This window comes from Aedes aegypti, chromosome 1 (genome assembly GCF_002204515.2).
Source record: "Aedes aegypti strain LVP_AGWG chromosome 1, AaegL5.0 Primary Assembly, whole genome shotgun sequence".
Lineage (NCBI taxonomy): Eukaryota > Metazoa > Arthropoda > Insecta > Diptera > Culicidae > Aedes > Aedes aegypti.
In genome coordinates this window covers 307,525,777-307,531,776 of record NC_035107.1, presented here as the reverse complement: position 1 = coordinate 307,531,776, position 6,000 = coordinate 307,525,777, and the positions used below count along the sequence as shown (strand labels likewise).

At 41.8% G+C, this 6,000-nt stretch overlaps 1 protein-coding gene across 2 annotated transcripts in view; it reads right to left on the bottom strand.

Moving 5' to 3' along the window:
- Nucleotides 1–424: 424 nt before the first annotated feature.
- Nucleotides 425–6,000, bottom strand: part of LOC5565080 (leucine-rich repeat protein soc-2 homolog) — a 36,760-nt gene continuing 31,184 nt past the window's right edge. For both annotated transcript variants that reach the window (XM_021838473.1, XM_021838474.1), the window contains exon 4: nucleotides 425–1,883. The gene's annotated coding sequence lies outside the window, so the exon portion shown is untranslated. The remainder of the gene's footprint in view (nucleotides 1,884–6,000) is intronic.

The window sequence follows — 6,000 nt, the reverse complement described above, 5'->3', positions numbered from 1 at the left end:
TAATACAAACTAACGAAATGTGGAGAATTGACGTTGTTGACTGTAGGTACGATTAGGAAGTATTTCCGTGATTTGTATATGGATGATTTTTTTCTGATTTGCTAAATACCTATTATGACTGTGATGGTCGCCATATATCGCTGATAATATCTCATTATTACGACTGAATAGTAAACTTGTAGATTGTTGTGACCTAAACGGACAAAATACACCAATATTGTTTACTGATTTTCATTGAACTAAGAAACTTGAACAAAAGTGAACAATACAAGAGACACGTTCAATGGTAAATGGCGACCGTGACACTCTTTACTGATGACCAAACTATAGTTTTTTTCAAACATAACCTTGTTTTTCGTTCTAATCGTTAAGGGTGATCTTATAATTCCTATCCGTGCTTTGACATGTTTCGCTTAAATCTAACCCTAATTGTAGTTTGTTTTGTCATTTTACAACGTTAATGGTTGGCTTTCATTTACTAGTTTATTAGGCCAGTTCATTTCATTTTGCTTGTTTTTTTTTGTGTCAACCGAAAAACAAATAATCACGGTTTCAACGTCTTAACAGTGCACGAACAAATGGGAAGCGATAAATGTAATAGTAATACAAACCATCGATGCAAACGATATGGAGCTAGTGATGCGCTGGAAGGTTTTGATAGCATTTTTTTTTGTAATTCTTTGACTAGATTTTTGTGATTTTAGTTTGTTTTTGTCTACTAAAGAAAATTAAGTTTATTTAGCGTTAAGAGAGGAAGAACAAATGCTATCAGGTTATTATAATAGTGAGCAACATTTGAAAAGGCTGTTCCTATGTTATATAGGAGCAAACCATAACAATTTCGCTAGAGGAATAGTACAAGTTCTGGTAAGGTCGTTACAAGCTCAATGGTATATCCCCGCATCCAGATTGCGTTTTACACGAATGAACAGCATTTTCAAAGGTTTACTGTGCCCAAACTTTTTAAAATATTCTTTTCTTATATTTAAGGTTATGCTGTGAGTACAAATTATAATAATTTGAATAACGGGTTTGAATTCGTTGTAATTGATTATATCTTGTGTCATAAGTAAAAAAAAGGTTGTATAAAATTAAAATAGAATAATCAAACGACAAAATTGAGCACCTTTGCGATGTAGAAGTTTAAAAAAACGGTTGGATAAAATATAATAACTAATAAGAGACTATCATGCATACCTTCGAACAATATTGCTGATTGGACAAAATTTCCTAATGATTCTCTAAATATCGCATAAACCTAACATGCATATCAATAGAGCATTTCGATACATGATGATCATTATCGTAAATTATTCTAGTCACTAGTCGAATAGAGTTAAAAAAACTGATTGCCAGTTGAAATCGAGTGTTTGTTCGTTAGATTGCATCGAGTTAACAAATTAATACGGTGTATACGTCCTTAACGTTTGCCAAAGCTAGTTTATACGAAACGTAACCAATACGGCTTCAATGCATTTTTTTTTCTGATCGGTAACTAAATTTGCAAACAAACGGTTTTGTGCTAAAACATGAGATCAAATTTCCCCAAAAAACAAGTGCCGCTTCTGCGGTTCTGTGCACAAACAAATAAGAACTCCGAAAGGGGATTATCCTTTGCCGTTTTTTTTTCTTCTGTCCTGTTACATATCCCCTATTTCTTGGATGTGTCTGCGCCTTACGATTTAGATACCTATATGGCTAAAAGATGCAAAGCGTTGCTTTGCGATAGAATGTGTGTGTGAGACCCGCAGCTAGCGGGAAACGGGAGCGTAATTTGATACCTCTTTTGCTTGCGTACCGTCGTAGTCTGGGTGGTCGATCGTCTCGCGTCACTGATCCTTGGTGCCACTCGTCGCCCCGGCATCGTCTTCGATGGATAGTTTCTGTTAGGGGATTGTGAGAAAAAATGAATCAGTATCTTTCCTATGGCAGGCAAACAGGATGCTACACAGGTTACAAAATTGGTGGCTTGATTGATGTCTCTTCAATATTATTTTAATAAATTCAAAAAAAAAAATATCAAAAAGTAATAAAACACTGAAATACAGGCCTTAGCAGAGTCTGTATTGCACTGCAGGTAGTCGTCTGTCACCTGTAGTAAACGAGTTCTTTAAGCCGGATCGACAACGAACCAGAACTGTACGGCCGCAACGCATCACTTTTCCATCGTTTTCAAGACGACATTCGATAGTCCCAAAACTGTGTGAAGATTCTGGTTGAACGAACATTTCAGTTGGATTTTCAACAAATGCAGTCAGTTTGTTTACTTCGCGAATAATGTGAACATTGTCATCCGAAAATTCAAGAAGGTACATATCTGACAATGTATGAAATCTGTGTACTAGATACGACTGGCAAGTACCGTATAAGGAACAACTTGTCTAGCAACCAGTTTGGATTCAGGAAAGGCAAATCTACTCTTGACGCTATCCAGTCGGTGGTTCAGCCAGCTGAGATGGCAATCGAGCATAAAAGGAGCGGCATGAAGGAATAGATAAAGTCTAGGACAGTGATGGAAAGTGGCGAACGCTTCATCTGAACTGGAACAAAAACAAAACCAAACGCTCCCGAGCGTCAAAGCGCTGACTTACTCGCATCTGTCGACTCCCGAGTAACTGAAGCAAAAAGTGATTCGCGAACGTGTTCGGAGCTGCTCAGAGTCATATTGTGCTTTTGGGAAAAAAGCTGCTTACCCTCCGAGATTTATGTTTTTCAAGGGCTTTTGACTACAAACTAGTAGTTTACTATCGATATGATGGTTATACAATTAATTTGTCTGTCAAAACCATAATAAATCACACCTTGCTCGGTTACTCGCGAGTAAACGCTCGCGAGCTTGTTGCTACTTCTTTTGACATGTTCTCCCGAGCAGACGGGTGCGGGCTTACTCACACCTAGCCAGATCCCGAGTCTGTGATGTTTGTTATGCGTTGGTATACACTCTTGAGCTGCTTCGTGATGCGAACTTTTCCAGCACTGGTCTAGGAAACCTGGCCCATCAAAAGACTGAAATGGTGGTAGTCAATTGGGCTTATTCTACGAGTGGCGTGAGGTGACAATTGTCGGTGTCGTATAGCAAGGTGACAATTGTCGACTCGAGTGAAGTGACTATCCATTTGATTTGCACGGCGAGTCACTTCACTCGAGTCGAGAATGGTCACCTCGCTATACGACACCGACAATTGTCACCTCACGCCACTCGTAGAATTAACCCGAATAACCGCAAGTCCGAGCAGCGAGCGCTTCTCTCGGTAGGTGATTACACCACAGAGTCCTAGAGATCCCTTAGGCATATTGGGGTATTGATCAATGACAAACTCAGATTCGCTAGCCACGTTGAATATGTCTGTAAAAGAGCTTCTACGGTTATAGCGGCGCTTTCGAGGATGATGTCTAGCAGCTCTACAACCAAGATGAACCTGTTGCATCCCTATGGAGAAAGATCAACTCCCTCCGAGGCCAACAAAATCTGCGACACACCCCTGTCAACAACAAAATAGTCGAAATTTCTTAAGAAATTGCTGAACTGTTGGCTGATCACTTCTACGAAACTTCAGCAACAGAGAACTACAACCTCGCTTTTAGAAAAAGGAAAACCGTTGCGGAAAGAACTGAGATCGAAATAGAAGAGGGAAAAGGCACAATCAATCTTTCAAATGACGAATTGATGAGGGTGCTTGACAAAGGAAACGGTAAATCGGTTGGGGAGGACTCGATTGGGTATCCAATGTTACGAAGCCTACCCGTCACTACACAGTGTACCCTTCTTAACATCATCAATCGAATTTCGAAAGACGGAGTAGACCAATGGAAAACGGAGCTGGTAATATCGATACCGAAACCAAGGAAGAATTATAAGGAAGTGGACAGCTACATACCAATAACATTGCTCAGTTGTGTAGGAAAACTAGTAGAACGCATGCTTATTACACAACTAGAGGGAGACAAACAATTCGACAGGCGATAATATGCATCCAGAAAGTTCGGTATTAAATCAATCGCTTATTTAAAGTGACAGTTTGTGGAACAACATCTACAATCCGAACCCAAGATAACGGAGTTCCTTAGGGCTCTGTACTGTCCGTGACCCTCTTCCTAGTCAACCTACACGACATCTTCAATATAATCCCAAGGGGTATAATTATTTTTGGGGACGACATTCTTCTGCTCTATGTCGGTAAAACATCGTCAACCGTCAGGAAATTAAACTTCAAGATGCGATTCATGAAGACGAGAACTGGTCCAAAAATAACAGGATTCAACCCATCAGTCGAGAAATCAAAATTAATCCACATCTGCAAACGACGGAAACATCGCGAACTACGCAGCATTAAAATACGCGCCCAAACGTTACGAGGTTGTGGATGACGTTCAAACTACATGCTGGACAGCTTCGTGAAAGGATGGCATCAATCAATCGACTATTTGCAGCAATAGATCCACAGTAGACTGATGATTCCGAAGTTAACGCACGATGCAGGACTGGAAAGTACTACACATCATGGAACCGGAATACAACGCTATAATCAGATGTATAAGTGGAGTGTTTCGAACCAGTCCAATCGGTTTTATGGTGGTCGAATGTGGTGAACTGCCATTTCACTACATATGGTACCATACATTAGTACTCAAGACTATCCAGCGACTGACGCAACAGGAAAATCAACTAGAGGCGCCACTCGTAGCGAGAGAAGATGAACAATTTTTAGAACTAACGGGGTTCATATTCCATCCATTGCTAAAAAACGCCGAACGGGCAGCCGACCATGGTCAATGCCCAGAGTTCCCATCGAGTGGACATTGAAAGCACGGTTTAAAGCAGGCGAACAACCAGAAATGGGGAACGCACTGTTCTCAAAAATAGCATCCGAACGATACAGGGATCGAACAAAAATCTACACTGATGGTAGAAAATTAGGTAGGCTTCGGAGTATCTACAGATAACGAATCAAGGCCAGAATGGTGGACCTTAGGAACGATGATTTTTCCAACAAGATCCGCTCTCTCCCAGATTGTGCTAGGCCAATCTGGAAGATGACCAAACTTTTAAAAACCAAACCCAGACCCATTCCACCGTTGATCCAATTAGACAACCCGACTCTAAGGATCGCTTGATAACCCCTGCGGAGAAGGCTGCTGAGATAGGTCGGCATTTCGTCAGCTCCCACAATCTAGGGCTAAACATACCTAGCCCACACGAAGCTGCTGTTTCCGAACACGCAGCTAACCTACACCGATCTCCCAACGACTTCTCGGAGGTTGGAGATCACTGCTGACGAATTGCTGGCCTATCTCAAAACATCCAAAAACATGAAGGCCCCAGGTTTCGACAACATCCTGAACTTGGAGCTGAAGCAATTGAGTCTCCAGTTCTACCAACATATGGCACTGATTTTCAATCAGAGCCTCCGACTTAGCTACTTCCCCTCATCGTGGAAGTCAGCAAAAGTCATCCCCATAAGGAAACCTGGGAAGGATCCTTCCTCCCCCAAAAGCTATCGACCCATCAACCTTCTCTCAGGGTTATCAAAGCTTTTAAAAAAAGCGATCAACAGACAACAGCTTTCGGCAGCCGATCAAAACAACATCTTACTCGAGGAACGGTTTGGCTTTCAACGCGGTCGTTCAACCGTGCACCAACTGACTCGAGTAACCAACATCCTCAGGCGGAACAAGTCCCTCGCCAAATCCTCCGCCATGGCGTTGCTCGATGTTGAAAAAGCATTCGACAACGTCTGGCATGACGGCCTGGTGTACAAGCTGCACCGATACAATCTTCCCACCTATTTGGTGAAAATCATCAAAAATTATCTGTTTGACAGGACGTTCAGGATTTCCCTCAATGGAGTCAACTCAGACCCACTCAACATCCCCGCAGGTGTTACACAGGGTAGTATTTCAGGTCCCCTACTGTACAACCTGTTCACCTCGGACATGCCTCAGCTCCCTGAAGGCGGCTCTCTATCACTGTTCGCTGACGACACCTCAGTCGTCTACAGC